Consider the following 19,370-nt stretch of genomic DNA (forward strand, 5'->3'; position numbering starts at 1 on the left):
CAAGAATAAAGATGTAATACTCGCTCTACAACAGTTTAGTCAGACCCCACTTGGAATATGCGGTACAGTTTTGGTCCCCCACCATGCAAAGGATATTGCTAAATTAGAAGGTGTTCAGCGTCGGGCAACGAAAATGATCCTTCCTTGCGCAACAAATCCTACGAAGAAAGGCTTTCTATCCTTAACATGTTCTCTTGAGAAACGTCGCCTCCGAGGAAAATTGATCGAATGTTTTAAAATACTTAATGGTTTCACGAATGTAGACAGATCAACATTGTTTATGATCGATGACAGTCTGCGCACGAGGAACAATGGCGTAAAACTCAGATGTAGACAAGTAAATTCAGATTGCACCAAATTTTTCTTCACCAACGTTGTAGTGCGAGAATGGAATAAGCTTCCACCATCAGTGGTCCAGTGTAACACGATTGACTCCTTCAAAAATAAGCTCGACCGTCACTTCCTTCAACTTAATATCAACTAGAGCAGAAATGCAACGTTTTGGAGTCTTCTGATTAATGTAAAATCACTTAGGTTTAAGGACAGACCACCAAGTCTGGACCATGGGGTCTGTGTGGTCTGATTTTCTATGTAAATCTATGTAAATCTCTCTCTCATGGTGACCTTGGAGTAGCGTGGTCAAGGTGCTTGGACGCAGTAGGAGGAGAAGAAGAAGAAGAAGAAGATAAAGAAAAGAAGGAAGAAAGAAAGAAGACGAATAAGAAAAAAAACACATTAACAAGAACAGAAACAAAGCACAGACATGATAAACAGGTGAAGAAGGAGGAGGTGGAAGAGAACGGAAAGAAAGGGAGGAGGAGGAGGAGAAGAAACCGCAGGATTGAGAGGGAGGAAGGAAAAAACAGGAAAAGGAAGGAAGGAGAAGAGTAAAAAAATAATCAGGAAAGAATTTAGCATAATGAGAGAGGAGCGAAGGAAGGGAAGGAATGGAATGTAGTAATGGAGAAGATGAAGAGGAGAGGATAATAAGAGAAGAAGAAGGAGAAGAAGATGATGATTAAGCTACTGAAATCGCTTGTTGGGGCGCTTGCCATGGAGGAGGAGAAGGAAGAGGAAGAGGAAAGGAAGGGAATTGGGTAGTCTATGTAGTATTGGAAGAAGTAAAGATGATAAAAGAAGATCGACACGCTGTTTGTTATATAGGAGGAAGGGAGAGGAGGGATAAGGAAGGGAAGGAAGGGAATTGGGTAGTCTATGTAGTATTGGAAGAAGTAAAGATGATAAAAGAAGATCGACATGCTGTTTGTTATATAGGAGGAAGGGAGAGGAGGGATAAGGAAGGGAAGGAAGGGAATTGGGTAGTCTATGTAGTATTGGAAGAGGTAAAGATGAGGATAAAAAGAAGATCGACACGCTGTTTGTTATATAGGAGGAAGGAAGAGGAGGGATAAGGAAGGGAAGGAAGGGAATTGGGTAGTCTATGTGGTACTGGAGGAGCAGAAGGAGGAGGAGGCGGAGTTAAGAAGACAAAGACCCAAGTGTAAGAATCCGAAACGAATCACACGCTTCAATTACATCAACACGAAACTCAAGTGACCTTAGACATGTATACTGTGTGTGTGTGTGTGTGTGTGTGTGTGTGTGTGTGTGAAGGGGGGTTGCGTTAGGAGGAGAAGTAGAAGGAGGAGGAGGAGGAGGAGGAAGTTGAAGGTTAAGGTGAAGGTGGAGATAGTAGAAGGATAAGACGATGGTGATGATAAAGGAGAAGAAGAAGAAGAAGAAGAAGAAGAAGAAGAAGAAGAAGAAATGGAGGAGGAGGAAAAGAAAAGAGGAAAGAACCCCCCCAAAAAAAAAAGAAGACGGAGGATAACAACAACAACAACAACAACAACAACAGCAACACGCAATCACACGAACCTATGCGACAAGAACACGAAATCACAAACCAAAACAAACAAACAAACAAACGAAAAAAAAAAAGATAACCAGCATAAACAGACATAACCAAGATCAGTTCCATTACCATAAGACAACCATTAGGGCAGCACCATTAAGGGCAAGCAATGGGGGGGGGGGGGGGGACGAAGAAGAAGAAGAAGAAGAAGCACCATTACCAAGAAGACAATACGAGAAGTTCCATTATTTAACGTCAGTGAGATGATCCAGTTGCGTTCATCTTCTTTTAACTTGTTCTTGTGGGAGGGAGGGAGGAGGGAGGGAGAGAGGAAAGGAGGGAAGGAGGGAGAGAGGTAGGAAGGGAGGGAAGGAGGGAGAGAGGTAGGAAGAGAGAAAGGGAGGAAAAGATTAAGAGAGGGAGGGATATAGGGAGGAAGGAACGAAGAAAGAAAGGAAGGAAAGAAGGAAGGAATATAAAACGCTTGTAAGGTTACGAATGGAAAAGAACGAAAGGAAGAAAAGGAAGAAAAAAACAGGAAGATAAGAAGAGTATGGAGAAGCAAATCAAGAGACGAAGGAAGAAAGGAAAGCAGGGAGAGAAGAACGAATGAAGAAAAAGGATAAAAAGAAAAGAAGGGAAAGGAGAAACTGAAGAATAAAATGATGAAGAAACACAAATAAAAGAAGCAAAAACAAACAAACAGGGAAGAAAGAGAAAATGAAAGGAAAGTTTTGAAAGAAGGAAGGAAAGAAGGAAGGAAGGAAGTCGAATGAAATGGGTTCAGGAGGTTAGAGAAAAGTGATCCTGAAGCTTAATTGATTCGTGAATGGACTTGAAGGAGGAGGAAGAGGAGGAGGCGGAGATGGAGGAGGAGGAGGAGGAGGAAGAACGAAGAAGAAGAGGAGAAGTGCGAGAGTTTGAAGAGGTAGAAGAGAAGGAGAAGGAGAGAGAAAGAGAGGATAAAATAACACACAAGAGAGAGAGAGAGAGAGAGAGAGAGAGAGAGAGAGAGAGAGAGAGAGACAGAGAGAGAGAGAGGGGTGGGCACACAGGTAAACACTCCCATGACCTTGAACTTGCCAGGTGTTAACGAACTCAGGTGTGGGAGGAGGAGGAGGAGGAGGAGGAGGAGGAGGAGGAGGAGAAGGAGGAGGAGGAAGAAGAAGCGACTTGTTGGTATGCAGACTAAAAAAAAGGAGAGAGAGAGAGAGAGAGAGAGAGAGAGAGAGAGAGAGAGAGAGAGAGAGAGAGAGAGAGAGAGAGAGAGAGAGAGAGAGAGAGAGAGAGAGAGAAGGAAAGCCACTCAGGATGCGACAGGAAGAAGGAAATGCCGGAGAAGAAAGAAAAAAAAATAAAGACAACAAAATAATGAGAAAACCTTTTTGACGCGGCAAAAAAAAGACGAAAAAAACACAAAAAGACAAACCAATCAAGAGTTACAAGAAACATAAGGACGTTAAGGTAATATAAACACACACACACACACACACACACACACACACACACACACACACACACACACACACACACACACACACCAATACCAGACAGACAGACAGGCAGATAGACAGACAGACAGACAGACAGACAAACTCGTTCCCTATAAAACTTTTCCATGAACCACTTTCACGAATTCAATGTCTATTTCGCTACGTACAACATCCACCACAGGCTCAAGGGACAATGATACGGAGATGAGCACAGAGGCAACGCGTAGCTATAGCACATGCTCCCTAACTTTACCTTCCTTCCCAGTTAGCAAGAGTAAGCCGCAAGTATGACAGGAGAACAGGTATTGGAAGTGAAGTGTGTGGAATTCAACGAAGGGTGGATGGAGTTTGCAAGAAGCTGTCATTGCGTTTTGAGTTGGCAACGAGTGACGCCTCTCTCAGTGAAGGGAAGTGTGGCATTCGAGCGTTCAATGATACAGCGAAAGATTCAGATCCGGGAAATGAAAGCAGAGTAGTGAAATGAAATAGAAAGTTAATGATGTGAAGAGGAAATGAGACAGAACCAAGATGAGAAAGAGAAAAGGAAGAAGACACTGATGATGGTAAAGGTGAGAGATATTTTGTGGTGAAGAAGGAGGTGAAGACGAGATGGAATACTTAAAAGATGAGAAAGAGAAAGGGAAGACGCTGGTAATGATGAAGATGAGAGAAAATGAAGAACATGATATTTTGTGGTTAAGCAGATGAAGACGAAATGGAGTACTTAAAGGATGAGAAAGGAAAATGAAGACACTGATGACGAAGGTGAGAAAGTGAAAACGAACATGATATTTTGTGATGAAGAAGCAGATGAAGACGAAATTGAGTACTTAAAACATGAGAAAGAGAAAATGAAGATAACACTGATGATGACGAAGGTGAGAAAGTGAAAAAGAACATGACATTTTGTGGTGAAGGAGATGAAGACAAAATGGACTACTTAAACATGAGAAAGAGAAAATGAAGAAAACACTGATGATGACGAAGGTGAGAAAATGAAAACGAACATGACATTTTGTGGTGAAGAAGCAGATGAAGACAAAATGGACTACTTAAACATGAGAAAGAGAAAATGAAGATAACACTGATGATGACGAAGGTGAGAAAATGAAAACGAACATGATATTTTGTGGTTAAGAGGCAAATGAAGACAAAATGGACTACTTAAAACATGAGAAAGAGAAAATGAAGAAAACACTGATGATGACGAAGGTGAGAAAATGAAAAAGAACATGACATTTTGTGGTGAAGAAGCAGATGAAGACAAAATGGACTACTTAAACATGAGAAAGAGAAAAGGAAGAAGAAGCTGATGATGATGAAGAGAGAAAATGAAGAATATGGTGATTTTGAAATTTAGAAGAATAGGAAGAAGAGGAGGAGGAGGAGTACTCTAAAGATGAATATGAGGAAGAGGAGAAAGATGATGATAAATGTGAGAAAATAAAGAAAAACCTAATAATTTTAAGATGAAGAAGAAGAAGAAGAAGAAGGAGAAGAGGATTTGAAAGATTAGAATGAGGAATAGAAGGGAGAAGAAGATGTTTTTGGAGATGTGAAAATTAAGAAAAACATCTTACGAAGGAGATGAGGAAAAGGAAGAAGAAGAAAAGTGTTTGATATATGAGAATGAGAAAGAGAAAACGAACGACATAATTACAGTGAAAGGAATAATTTAGAATCTTATAACGAAGAGCAATTAAATGAAGAAGCGAAAATCAGCGAACAGAGAGAAAGGAAGGAAGGATAGAAGAAAGGAAGGAAGGAAGAAAGAAAGAAAGAGAGGAAGAAAGGAAGGAAAGAAGAGAAGAAGGAATGAAGAAAAAAAGAAAGAAAGGAATGAAGCAAGAAGGGAAGGACGGAATGAAGAAAGTAAAATAAAGAAAGAAAGAAAAAAAAGAAAGATGGAAGAAAATATGAACGAAGGAAAGAAAGAAGGAAAGAAAGAAAAGAAGGAAGGAAGGAAGGAAGAAAGGAAGTGAGAGAGTGAAGGTGTAAAGGAGGAAAATGAAGAAACCTGTTGAGAGAGAGAGAGAGAGAGAGAGAGAGAGAGAGAGAGAGAGAGAGAGAGAGAGAGAGAGAGAGAGAGAGAGAGAGAGGTATACATACACAAAAAAGAGGAAGACAGGAGCAAACAGGTTACGCTTTTAGTTCACCCTCGACGTGACCTTGACGCGGAGGAGGAAGAGGAAGAAGAGGAGGAGGAGGAGGAGGAGGAGCGAGACATACCAAGAAAGAGGAAGAAGAGGAAGTGACATGGAAGCTGGTATGTCGAGAAGGAGGAAGAGGAAGAGAAAGAAGGAAGAAGAAGAAGAAGAAGAAGAAAGGAGGCATCAGAAAGAAGGAAGAGAGGAAAATAGGTAAGAGGAAAAAAGGAGAAGAAGAAGCAGGAGGAGGAGAAGGAGGAGGAGGAGGAGGAGGGGGGGGAGGAGACGGTTTGAGGATGTTGGCCCCTCAGTTAGTCTTGTTTTGGCAGCTATGAAGAGGAGGAGGAGGAGGAGGTGGAGGAGGAAGAACAGGAACAAGATTGGAAGATAGGACGGACAGGTACGGCAAGAGGAGTGGCAGAAGAAAACAAAATAAATAATAATGAAACGAGAATAAATAATGATAATGAGATAGATGGATGGATAGGTAAACACAGACTCAACAACAACAACAACAACAACAACAACAACAACATTAACTCTCTGACGAATAGATTGATAGACAGGACGAACATGGTTGGCAATAATGTACAAGTTGGAGGCATACACTATACCTGCGCGTTGCCTCTGTGCACATCTCCGACACCTTACCCCTTTGAGCAGTCAGGTAGGTGGTGAGTGCCAATACGATAGACAACTTAGTGGTAGTAGTAGTAGTAGTAGTAGTAGTAGTAGTAGTAGTAGTAGTAGTTTGAAGGATGGCATAAGTGGTGATAGGTTTACAGGAGATGTTTTGGGTAGGCCTATTAGAAAATTATGTTCCTGCGTTCAAAAGGAGAAGGAAAGAAGGGATGATGAAGGAAGAGGAGGTGTGGAAAGGGCAAATGGTGAAGAGGAAGGAGGTGAATAGGAGGAAGACGAGGAGGAGGAGGATGCAGAAAGAAAGAAGGAAAAATTGAGTAGTTGTGTATATGGAGAAAGGAAGAGAAAGAAGAGGAAGATAATTAAGAAGGAGGAGAAGGAGGAGAAAGAAGAGAAACAGGACAACTAGAAGGAAATAATAAAAAGAAGAGTAAAAGTGAAGAAGAAAAAAAAAGTATACAAAGGAGAAGGAGTACATAATTATAAGCCCGAGAAGGAGGAGGAGGAAGAAGAAAAAGAAGACGAGGAAGACGAGGATGAGGAGGGAGTATAATAATCAGAGGAGGAAAAGTGGACGAAGAAAATTAAGAGCAAGTGGAGGAGGAGGAGGAGGAAGAGATGCACATAATAATCAGCCCAAGAAGGAGGTGGAGGAGGAGGAGGAGGAGGAGGACCACGAAGATAAGAAGGAGGAGAATAATAAAAGAAAGATTTGTTGTGCTTGATAAGGAGCAGAACAACCTCAAGGGACAGTCAAGGAATTCACACCCCCGTCTCACTCTCTTATGCATTCACCTCCTCCTCCTCCTCCTCCTCCTCGGCGGTACTCGGCTCGCCTCAAAACATATATATACATTGTTTACATTTGCTTCCTGTTTTCTGTGACATTGTTTTTCTTTTGTTGGTTTTCTTTTGGCTTTGTTTTTTTCGTTTTTTTTTTTTTACACTTATTTTTGTTTGTGTTGTTTATGTTATTGTTTATTCTTATTATTATCATTTATTCTACTATTGTTATTTTTCTACACATTTTTTGATTTTTTGTCTTCTTTAATTAGTGTCATATTTATGGTTTTCTTGTTGTTATTGATGTTACTACTACTACTACTACTACTACTACTACTACTACTACTGCTACTACTACTGAACACGTGACCTTTAGGCGTGAGTGTTGGAACCTTGTGTCGCTCTCATGACCTTCCTTGACCTCTGGGGGGGGAAGGGGGGGAATTGATGGGAAGGAGATGGGTGTGCTAAGGATGGGGAGGAGGAAGTTTGGGAGCGGGGAGGGGGGAGGGGGGATGACGGGGGGAGGGGTATGGGTGATGGTGTGATGGTGGGAAGGTTTAATGGTTGAATGGTTAGGTATTTTGTGGGCATGGGTGTGGAGGGGAGGAAAGGGGGAAGGGGTATGGGTTCATTTCCTCCTCCCTCCCTTCCTCACCCTCCTCCCTCTCTCTTCCTCCTCCTCTTCTTCCCGCATCCCTCCATACCTACCTCCTACTATATCCTTCTTCCTCCTCCTTCTCCTCCTCCTCCTCCTCCTCCTCCAAGTCACTGACCCTCTGTAGGTGCGGCCAATATGTGTGTGTGTGTGTGTGTGTGTGTGTGTGTGTGTGTGTGTGTGTGTGTGATAAACAAATATATACCAAATAGTTTTTTAATTAGTTGAGTGTGAATGTCTATATTAATGTTTAATAATAATAATAATAATAATAATAATAATAATAATAATAATAATAATAATAGTTTTTTTTCGCCCAGCGGCATTTATATATATATATATATATATATATATATATATATATATATATATATATATATATATATATATATATATATATATATATATATATATATATATATATATATATATATATATATATATATATATATATATATATATAGGACAAGTAAACGAACGCGATCTACCGAGATACATATACGTTTAAATCATTGACAACTTATAATTATATAAGCGTGTGCACGACACACTCATGCACAATCTACACGTACAGAAGGCCCAGCCACTCCCACTGCATAGATCCAGATACATAGGCCGAGCTCTGTCTGGCGGAAGTGATGATGGAGTTCCCAGATTGTTCCACTCTATTCCTCATACTGTACGGGGCGTGGCGACGCAGCACAGCCAGACAGTTCATCCCGTGCCCGGTGAAGGGCATTGATGAGCTATAAAAATAAAAAAAATTATAACTCATTTAGGAAACCCCAGAAGCCGCTTGAGGATGTCGTTATGATAGACCCTAAGACGGTGCATGGAGGCAGGCATATACCACGACCACAGCGAGTTGCAGTAGAGAGAGTAGCAGTGGCTCCTGAATAACTCCAACTTCACCTCCGTGCTGCAGAAGGAAAATTTCCTCAGCAGCGTGTTGCCGATGACTGTGAGCTTGGTGGTCTGCTTCTTGATGTCATCATCATCGGTCCTTTCCCTGTTGATGATTTGGCTTAGGTATGTGAATCTATCCACAAATGTAAGTGCACTCCCACTTATCCACGCTGATGTCTGGTAGGCCACCCTGGAGTGTGGCGGCGGCACTACCATGCACTCTGTCTTGGTGGTGTAGACAATATCGTGCGTGGCAGCACACGCCTGACACACTCCAATAAGGTCCTGCAGAGCCTCCACTGTGGGCGCCATCAGTACCATGTCATCAGCATAACTCAGCGAATTGATGCACTTATCATGTAAGTGGCAGCCTGTGCCTGTGTCACGCAGAGCGGCAGTGAGATCATCTGTGTAGGCGTTGGACAGGTAGGGAGACAGGATCCCTCCCTGGCGCCGAATACCATTGGCTGTCTTAAATGGCAGCGAAGTGGAAGCCTCCCATTTTACAGCAAATTCCTGGGCAGTGTACCAGGACATTAGGAACCTTAATTAGTTGCATTAACTAAGAATATTATTGATTGTATTGCGTTATTAGTTCTGGAAGGAAGGAAGGAGCTGGAATAGGTGTGTATGTGTGTATGTATGTATGAATTCAAACAGGTCGGTAATGAGGAAGGTTAGGAGGTAGGTAGGCAGGTAGATGTAGAGATAGGTAGGTAGGAAGATTGAAAGTATTTATCCTGTATGCTAGTGTGTGTGTGTGTGTGTGTGTGTGTGTGTGTGTGTGTGTGTGTGTGTGTGTGTGTGTGTGTGAGATAAATAAATGAATACCAAATTGTTTTCTAATTAGTTGAGTGTAAGTTGTATATATTAATAGTTAAGTTGCATTAATTAAGAATATTATTGATTGTATTGCATTATTAGTTCTTGAAGGAAGGAAGGAGTTGGAGTGTGTGTGTGTATATGATTATATGACTGGGCGGATAAATGGCAGATGGAGTTCAATGTAGGGAAGTGCAGTATTCTGAGTGTAGGTAGGAACAACCCCTCACATAACTATTGCTTAAATGACACTCTCATAAGTAGGTCTGGGTGCGAGAGGGATTTAGGGGTCTTAGTGAACTCTGATCTCCGTCCAAGGGCACAATGCATTCAAGCTAGAAATCGAGCTAATAGGGTACTGGGATTTATTTCAAGGAGCGTAAGCAACAGAAGCCCCGAAGTCTTCCTCAAACTATATTTAGCATAAGTTAGACCTCATCTTGACTATGCGGTTCAGTTCTGGTCACCCTACTATAGAATGGATATCAAAATGTTAGAATCGGTGCAGAGGAGGATGACTAAGATGATTCAGGGGTTGAGAAACTTGCCATACGAGGGAAGACTCAAACAGTTAAACTTGCATTCTCTAGAAAGGCGAAGGGTGCGTGGAGACATGATCGAGGTTTATAAATGGATGAAGGGCTTTAATAAGGGAGACATTCATAAGGTTTTGTTGGTAAGAGAACCGGGTAGGACACGAAGTAACGGGTTTAAACTGGATAAATTCAGATTCAACAGGGACATAGGCAAAAATTGGTTTACTAACAGGGTGGTGGATGAGTGGAATAGGCTTAGCAGTCATGTGGTGAGTGCCAATACAATTGTCACATTCAAAAATAGACTAGATAAATTCATGGACAGCGATATTAGGTGGGGTTAGATACACGGGAGCTTAGGGTCAAAGGAGCTGCCTCGTACAGGCCTACCGGCCTCTTGCAGACTCCTGCGTTCTTATGTTCTTATGTTCTTATGAGTATGTATGTATGTATGTATGTGTGTATGTTTGTATGAATTTAAATAGGTTGGTAATGAGGAATGTAAGCAGTCAGGTGAGTAGGTAGATAGGTAAGTAGGAAAGAGTGAAAAAATGCTTATTGGTGAAAGTATTTATCCTGTATGCTAGTGTGTGTGTGTGTGTGTGTGTGTGTGTGTGTGTGTGTGTGTGTGTGTGTGTGTGTGTGTGTGTGTGTGTGTGTGTCTTTCTCCCTACGCACTTAGCACCTCCCTCGCAAACACACACACACACACACACACACACACACTCTCGCCAAGGTCTCTATAACGCATTCTGGCTTCGCTTCTTCCATCGCCTTTGCTCCTCAAGGTTCCTACGCCTCTTACGTTAGAGAAGGAGAAGGAGAGAAGGAAGGAGAGAAACCAAGGTGAAATCCATAACTGTGTGTATATGTGTGTACGTGTGCGTGTGTGTGTATGTGTGTGTGTGTGTGTGTGTGTGTGTGTGTGTGTGTGTGTGTGTGTGTTTATGAAGGTGTGCATGTGCGTCAAATACCTTAGGAGCTGTTCGTTTTATCAATAATGTCTTTTCTTCTTTTTTCTCCTCTGTTCCTTCTTTTATTTCCTCATCTCTTATCTCCCTTTTCCTCTCGCTCTCTTTCTCCCATACTTCTCCTTCCATCCCTTAATTTCCATCTTTCGTCTCTCCTTCCCTCATTCCATACCCTCCCATACTTCTCCCTCTCCCTTTATTATCCCTCCAGAAGGATCATAAAACTATCCCTGGAAACGTCTCAAACTCCTACGAAAGCCTTGCCTAATATGTGAACTTGTGCACTGAAATGATTAAAAATATAACCCCTATGCCCCGAAGTGTTAAAGAACTGTACAGGTGCAATACCTTGATAGCTTTACCTTACCTGGTCGTCCTGATTGCTGCTGTACGTGCTCAGGTGTGAAGGTCAGCTGATTAAGGTTACTGTAAGGTCAGGTGATGTTTGTTGTGTGTTGTGAGAATCTTGTAAGGAGAGATGAGGATTGTGTGTTGAGTGAGAGATTGATAGATAGATAGATAGATAGAGAGAGCGAGAAAGACAGACAGACAGACAGAATTAGAGAGAGAAAGTGAGACAGTGTGCTATTTACGAGTCACTAAGTCAGTCAGCGTGTCAGTCAGTCAGTCAGTCGGTTAGTAAGTTAGACAGTCATTCACTCAGTCAGTTCACGGTATTATTAAACAGTCACTCAGTTATTCAGTCAGTCATTTGTTTAATCATTGCCATTTATATAGCCAGTTATTTAGCTACGTCAGTCAGTCAGTCAGTCGTTTAGTCATACAGTCAGTCATATCGTTAAGTCAGTTTGTCGGTCAGTCAGTCAGTCAGTCAGTCAGTCATTCGTTTAGTCATCGTCAGTTACTAAGTCAGTCATATCGTTAAGTCAGTTAGTCGATTGGTCAGTCAGTCAGTCAGTCAGTCAGTCAGTCAGTCAGTATTCTCACTCTCGCCTCCTCATAAAGTCCTCACAATCTCGTGTTTAATTTGACGGAAAAATGAAAAAAAAAAAGAAGTTAAAGAGAAGCAGTAAAAGATATCGTAAAGGAAAGTATTTAATTAGAGAGAGAGAGAGAGAGAGAGAGAGAGAGAGAGAGAGAGAGAGAGAGAGAGAGAGAGAGAGAGAGAGAGAGAGAGAGAGAGAGAGAGAGAGAGAGAGAGAGAGAGAGAGAGAGAGAGAGAGAGAGAGAGAGAATCTTGTATCCTGATCTCATTACCTCCTCCTCCTTCTCCTCCTCCTCCTCTTCCTCCACTCTTCCTCCGACCACCTTGCCCTCTTTATATGGACACTCCCTTTTACACACACACACACACACACACACACACACACACACACACACGAGGGCCAATGTTCTACAGGTCATTCCCCGGAGGACAGGTCGTCAAGGAGGAGGAGGAGGAAGAGGAGGAGGAGGAGGAGGAGGAGTTGATCTTGATTTTTTCGGCATTTGTCCCAAGGCGGAGGTGGAGGGAACGTGTGTGTGTGTGTGTGTGTGTGTGTGTGTGTGTGTGTGTGTGTGTGTGTGTGTTAATGGAGTAATTCTTATAATTCTTCTTAAGACCCATTTCCCCTCCTCCTCCTCCTCCTCTACTTTCCTCTTTTTTATCTTTCTTATTAATTTAATTTTATACATTTGTGAAATTTTTCGAGATTCACTGTGCTAATTTTTTTTCTCTATCTACTACCACTACTACTACTACTACTACTACTACTACTTTTTTATTTTTTTTTTTATTTTTTATTTTTTATTTTTACTACAGCATAAATGATACCCATGTTTATTTTCCCGACACATAATCATGGAGGGCTCCATAGTTTGGAGGTCATTAGCCCCAACTCTGTTCGCTAATGACTGTGGCATCCAACCATATCGCTAATACTACCTGACACTAAATCACCTATCGTCTATTACGTCTAGATCCCCCTTTCCTTCCCTACTCAAGTCACTCCCGACCCACCCTAATGTCACTCTCCACCACTGTGGCTTCATAGTCCATATTGGAGATGGTGGTGGCTTTTGGGCCAGAGTGTCTGGTGCCCCTGAGACACAGGATGGCCGACCTGAGCAGGGAGAACGAGAGGCGACACCTCATCCAGGCGACAACGTGGCTCCTTGGCTGATGCTTCTTTTCTGGGATTAGTTCCGCGAGGCGTGCGTAGAAGCATTGGGCCCTGGGACCCATCCCGCCGGATGTGGTGAAGACGAGGGGGGTGAAGCTGCCCTGATCCACATGTTGGATTCTTTCACCGTATGCCCTTGTCTTCTCCTGCTCGTTCCTGTGGTGGGCGGCTTGCAGGGGCAGCTCACGGTGACAGGCAGCCATCGGGTCGAATATGCGGATGTCCATGAACGCCCGCTGTCCGCGCACCCAGAATCCGCGGGCACTTACATCAACCCGTGCCTCCTGTGAGGTATTGGCTGTCCTGTACCGAAGGTGTTCGCCGTCCAGGGGAAGCAGTGCCGGTTCGGCAGTGACGTCTTGGCATACCTCCCCGAGCATGCTGGCTGTCAGATCCCTCACTTCATCGTGTCGAATACAGACGAAGCCTCCTTTTTTACATGTCATGGTGTGGGTGACATCATTTGGTGATCCACATGCACAGAGATCAGGCAGTCCCTCAATCGGCCAGCCATATCTCAGAGCAATGGCGTCGACAAATTCTTGTTTGTTGAGGCTGAAGCCCTTTGCTCTGATTGGTAATGACGTTAGCCAGTTAGAGGCGCCTGCCTCCTGTGCTGTGTGTATTTTTCTACCCATTTCTGTGGACAGGTGGTGTGTAAGACGGTCCAGCTCGTCTTTTTGGGTCTGTTGCCTTTCTTCTGAGATTTTTCTTTTAATATCTCTTATTTCTGTTTGGTCTATCTCGCCCTCTGCCTCCTGAGCGATGATCCTGTTGATGAGTGACCTGGTAAGGCTGATGGAGTTTTGGTTCTCCTTATCTGCCAGCTTCTCAGGGTTGGTGATCCCCATCCCACCCAGTCTCGGGGGAAGTGCTAGCATATCCCTCTCCTCCTCCCCCAAAGCATGATATTTCACCAGCGCCGGCAAGAATACATTCTTGACGGCATTTTCCAGTGGTCGGAGGAGTGGACTGATGCCGGGGATGGTGCGCATCAGGAACGTCCACCGATGTTGGATGCCGTGGGTGTACGCTGAATAGGCAGCGTGTGGCTCAGTCTTGGCAATGGCAGACAAAGCTTCTATTTCCTTCACCCATTCAGCTACTTTGTCTCCCACGTACTCCTTCTTATATACCTCTGTCCCGATCACTGCACCTAAGTGTCGTTGTCCGTCCTTTGTCACAATGACGCCACTTCCTCTAAAAGTTTCTGCGGCATGGTCATAATGTTCAGGTTCGACAATAAGGACAGACTTGGTGGCGTTAGGGATGTATCCTATCTCAGGGCCGGCGGTGTTCACAGTGTCCCACCACCCTTTTAAGTCTGAGATTTTACCAGCACCTGAGAGGTCATCCGCATAAGCCACCTGTTTCACCCGTGTTTCTGCGAACGCGATTTCATTTTGGAGGACTGATAGGCCCAGGGCGTACATAGCCATGGCTATTGGGTCACCTTGTGTTGCTCCCTCAGATGATTTTAACACTTTTACTTTTCCACTGTGGCTATTTATGAATAAGTCGGTCGGTATTTTTGACATACATAGCTAAGCTAGGGGACTTGGTTTTAATGTTGTGTATCATAGTATTTCTATTTATTGTGGTGATGGCATTCTTGGCGTCAACAAGAAGCACTGCTTCGCACTCCACGTGGTCGAATATCTCCCGCATGGCATGGACTGCTGCTTCTCCTCCTGCCTGCTGCCCCGCACAAACTTGGAGGTTCCCTGCTGCCATTCTCACATCTTCTTTGACGACAGCCATGATGCATTTGCCTACGATGCGCCGCAGGACTTCTCCGACTCCTATAGGCCTGCATCCCGGCCTCTTGTCCAGGGGAATGAGGCGGCATGTCGTCAGGGCGTCCACATAGTGGCAGCTGGAGGAGGCGAGTTTTCTGGCCAGTGCTGCAATGGTGTTACGCAAGTCATCAGCTGCATTGCCAAAGTTTGCGCTGCTCAGCAAGCTTCGCCATCCCCGTGCATCAAGTCCTGAGGGCCCCGCGCTGCCACGAGTCTGGAGGGCCTTCTTCCACACCATCTCTCCTGTTATCCTTTCGTATATAACTGGATTCGGTGGTTGGTGACATCCTGCCAGTCTCAGTCCCTTCAGGTCACTCGGTGGAGGACGTTTTTCCTTGAGTTGATTGATCGTGTCCCTGGTGAGTGGAAGCACACCCCGTGTGGAATTTTCTGACGCATTTTGTCGCATTTTGTCTGCAAACTTCCGAGCCCTGTCTTCTGTGGAGGTGTTGTTTTGTTGGGGTCCGGGGAGCCTCTCCTGTATGGCTCTGGCTTCTCCAAGGAGGGCATCTAACTCGTTAGTTTGCCACAAGGCAACTCGCCTTCTTAATGCCTCGATATTTTCGGCTACTACTACTACTACTACTACTTCTACTATTTTCAAGTAATGTATTTTCTTATTTTCTTTTCAGTCTCGCGTTGATTGGCAAGGATAACATGTGATCAAACAACCATTACGTGAGTATTTTACTGATCTCTCTCTCTCTCTCTCTCTCTCTCTCTCTCTCTCTCTCTCTGGCTCGCTCGCTCGCTCGCTCTTTCAGTCATAGAAAACGAAAAAGTGGTTCTAACACGTATCAAAGAAAACTTTTCCATGTTAGCCTTGACTTGTCTGTATCTGATTCACTTTCTCTATTTCTTACTCTCTTATTAACTTACTCACTCACTCACTCACTCGCTCGCTCGCTCTTTTTCTCACCTTTACTCATTCATTTCTCATCTCTTTCATTCATTACAAGTTCATTCATTCAGTTATCTTATATTCTCATTCACTCACTTTCTCACTCACTTCTACTCTTATTCATTCATTCATTAAGCTTCATTCATTCATTCTCACTCATTCACTCACTCACTCGCTCTTTTTCTCACCTTTACTCATTCATTTCTCATCTCTTTCATTCATTACAAATTAATTATCTCGGTTATCTAATATTCTCATTCACTCACTCTTTCATTCACTTCCACTCTTATTCATTCATTCAATAATCTGCATTCATTCATTTTAATTTATTCACTCACTTCTACTCTTATTCATTCATTCATTAAGCTTCATTCATTCATTCTCACTCATTCACTCACCTCTACTCTTATTCATTCATTCATTACGCTTCATTCATTCATTCTGACTCACTCATTCACTCACTCTTTTTTTCCCTTCACCAAAATACATACATGTACCCTTTATCTTCTTCCCCTTATAAATTTCTTGCTTTCTTTACTCACTTATTCATCCATCCCTTTCTTCCCTTCTCTCATTCAGTCTCACATTCACTCACTCACTCACTCAGTCATCCATTCACTCCCAAATAATGATCCTCCTCTTGATTCGCGTCCTCAAATTCTTCTTTTCTCTCACTTACCCAGCCCTTTCCTCACTCACTCACTCACTCCTTCAATCCTTTACCTCAGCTCACTTACTCCTTTACTCACTGACTCATATAGCTTACTCACCTCCTCCATTCACTTAATATTACATGTATAACTCGTTTCCTCTTCCTTATACATGCAAATGAGGTTATATATGAACAGAGAGAGAGAGAGAGAGAGAGAGAGAGAGAGAGAGAGAGAGAGAGAGAGAGAGAAACATGTCCTCCGCGGTGTCCTCTTGTGTAAGAAAATATATGAGTGGGCAGTGACCGACGGCGGTGTGTGGTTTGGTGTGTGTGTGTGTGTGTGCGTGTGTGTGTTGTGAAATGTGTGTGTGTGTGTGTGTGTGTGTGTGTGTGTGTGTGTGTGTGTGTGTGTGTGTGTGTGTGTGTGTGTGTGAAACGTATGTGAGTGTGTGTGTGTGTGTGTGTGTGTGTGTGTGTGTGTGTGTGTGTGTGTGTGCTGATTTTACTCTATTTTTTTGTCATATTGTTTTTGTTTGTTTTATTTTGTCTGTGTTTGTATGTAAGTATGTTTGTGTGTATCTTTTTATATGTTTGTTTGTTTTAGTCTGTGAGCTGTTTATCTTTCCGTTGATCTGTTTGTTTGTTTAGATGTTTGTTTATCTGTCTCTCTCATCTCTTCTTTTGGCAGTATCTTCTTCTTCATCTTCTTTACTCTTTCTTCTTCTTTTCTTCTTCTATACTTTTTTTCTATAGAAGGAAGAGTGAACTTAACGTAACTCTCCCTCTTCTTCATCTTCTTTACTCTTTCTTCTTCTTTTCTTCCTCTATACTTTTTTTCTATTGAAGGAAGACTGAATACCTGTCTAACTCTCTTTTCCTCTCCCTCTCTCCCTTTCCCCTCCTTCAATGAAAAAAATAAATAATGATAAAGGAAGAAAATAGCCGGATCACAATAAGGAAGTAAATATTAATCTTTCGTATCTTCAAACACTCGTAAACATAAGGAAGGTAGTGAGTGAGGATGAGTTAGTAGGTGTTTGCATAAGTATGTTTGGTCATTAGATTTTGATGAGGTGAATAAATATGAGAGAGAGAGAGAGAGAGAGAGAGAGAGAGAGAGAGAGAGAGAGAGAGAGAGAGAGAGAGAGGAACTGTTTCTCTCCCTCTCTCCTCCTTCTCCCTCCGTTGCTTCATCATCTCCTCCTCCTCCTCCTCCTCCTCCTCCTCCTCCTCTTTCCTCATCTCTCGTTATTTCTCATTATCTCCGTCCCTCTCTCTCTCTTTTTCTCTTGTTTTACTTTTATATTTTCTCTCCTCTCCACTTCTTTTCTCGTCTCCTTCTTTCTTTGCACCTCCCTATCTTTTCTTATACCTTTTTCTCTTTTTTTTCTCTTTTTTCTCCTCTCTCTCCCTCTTTTATCCTCTCCTTTCCTCTCTTTAACCTCCCCATCTTCCTTCCCTTCTCTTCCTTCACCTCTCCCACCACCACCACCACCACCACCACCACCACATTATCTTCCATCTTTCTTCCTCTTCTTCCCTTCTTCACCATCCTCATCTCGTCCTCATCCTCTTTCCTACTACTCCCTCTTCTTCCCTTCTTCATTCATTTCCTCATCTCTTCCTCACACTTCTCTTTCCTCTTACATTCCTCCTGCTCTTCCTCCTCCACCACCACCACCACCACCGGTTACCTGTCTTAGCAAGGTGAGGCAAGGTGTGGCAAGGCCTAATTACCTGCTTGTTAGTGGTGATTACCTATCAAGGTGATTAAGATACGAGGAGGAGGAGGAGGAGGAAAGAGAAGTGAGAAGAGGAGATTAAGAAATGAATGAAGAAGGGAAGAAGATGAAGAGGAGGAGATAAGGATGATGAAGAAAAGGAGGAGGATAAGGAAATAAGAGGAAAGAGAGAAGAAGGAAGAGATAGGGAAATGGATGCAGAAGGAAAGAACAGAAAGATAGAGTAAAGAGAAGGAAGGGAAGGATAAGAATGAAGTAGGAGAAAAAATGAGGAGAAGGAAGATAAGACGAGGCAGTGAATGATTACGAAGAGAAGAGGAGAAAGAAGAAGGAGGAGAGAAAATCTAAGAATAATATAGAAAAAGGAAGGGGAGAGAGAGAGAGAGAGAGAGAGAGAGAGAGAGAGAGAGAGAGAGAGAGAGAGAGAGAGAGAGAGCAGACATTGTGAGATTACTCCATTCGACGAGCGAGCGAGAAATTGAAACAAGGAGGCTGACGAAACGAGAGAGAGAGAGAGAGAGAGAGAGAGAGAGAGAGAGAGAGAGAGAGAGAGAGAGAGAGAGAGAGAGAGAGAGAGAAAACAAAAAATGAGAGAAAGAGAAAACGAAAGAAAGATAGAATGAACGAAAGAAAATAAGAAAGAAAGAAAGAAAGGGGGAAGAAAAAGAAAAGAAAGAAAAAGAAAAAAAAACTATTACCCTGAAGATAGTTTAATGAACACCAAAAGTTCAACACATTACAAAGACAAGCACATTTATTCTTCTCTATTGCTTCTTTTATTTATGTAGTTTATTTACCTTATTTTAGTATATCTAGTTTTTTTTTCTATTTAACTTCACAAGCATACCATAATCTTTCCCTCCTTCCCTCCCTGCTTTCCCTCCCTCTCCCTACTTTAATACCTTCATTCTTTTCTTTCTCCTCTAGTCACACATACTCTCCCTTCCTCCCCTTCTCTCTCCTCTACTCACACATTCTCTCCCTTCCTCCCTTTCTCTCTCCTCTACTCTCATACTCTCTCCCTTCCTCCCTTTCCCCTTCTTTCGCTTTTCCCTCTCTCCTCTACCATGAAATCCTTAAAACTAAATCATCCCAGCGCCAGAAAATCTTATAACCCAAACAAAACAACGAACAAACACTATCCCAAGAAGAGGAGGAGGTGGTGGAGGAGGAGGAGGAGGAGGTGGAGGAGGAGGAGGAGAAGGAACGTGGGCAAAATACATTTCTCTTCCTCCTTCCCACAGAGAGAAAATACAGCAAAGAGCAAAACAGAGAAAGAAAAACAGAGCATAACACATTACTTATTCTCTCTTCTCTTCTCTTTTCCTCCTGTCCTCTCC

The 19,370-nt window shown here is 42.8% G+C and overlaps 2 protein-coding genes across 11 annotated transcripts in view; one reads left to right on the plus strand and one right to left on the minus strand.

Annotated features, from left to right (window-relative positions):
• The window catches only part of LOC126999804 (carbohydrate sulfotransferase 1-like), a 99,585-nt gene that overhangs the window by 58,981 nt on the left and 21,234 nt on the right, over positions 1 to 19,370 (minus strand). The gene's annotated exons all lie outside the window — the stretch shown is intronic.
• The window catches only part of LOC126999805 (solute carrier family 35 member G1-like), a 134,508-nt gene that overhangs the window by 50,270 nt on the left and 64,868 nt on the right, over positions 1 to 19,370 (plus strand). For 8 of the 10 annotated variants that reach the window (XM_050862772.1, XM_050862773.1, XM_050862775.1 and 5 more), the window contains exon 2: positions 15,368 to 15,413. The gene's annotated coding sequence lies outside the window, so the exon portion shown is untranslated. Of the gene's footprint in view, positions 1 to 14,968; positions 15,095 to 15,367; positions 15,414 to 19,370 lie in introns of those variants that run through there. The other 2 variants (XM_050862776.1, XM_050862779.1) reach the window with 2 other exon arrangements.

The sequence above is a fragment of the Eriocheir sinensis genome, chromosome 17, assembly GCF_024679095.1.
Source record: "Eriocheir sinensis breed Jianghai 21 chromosome 17, ASM2467909v1, whole genome shotgun sequence".
Lineage (NCBI taxonomy): Eukaryota > Metazoa > Arthropoda > Malacostraca > Decapoda > Varunidae > Eriocheir > Eriocheir sinensis.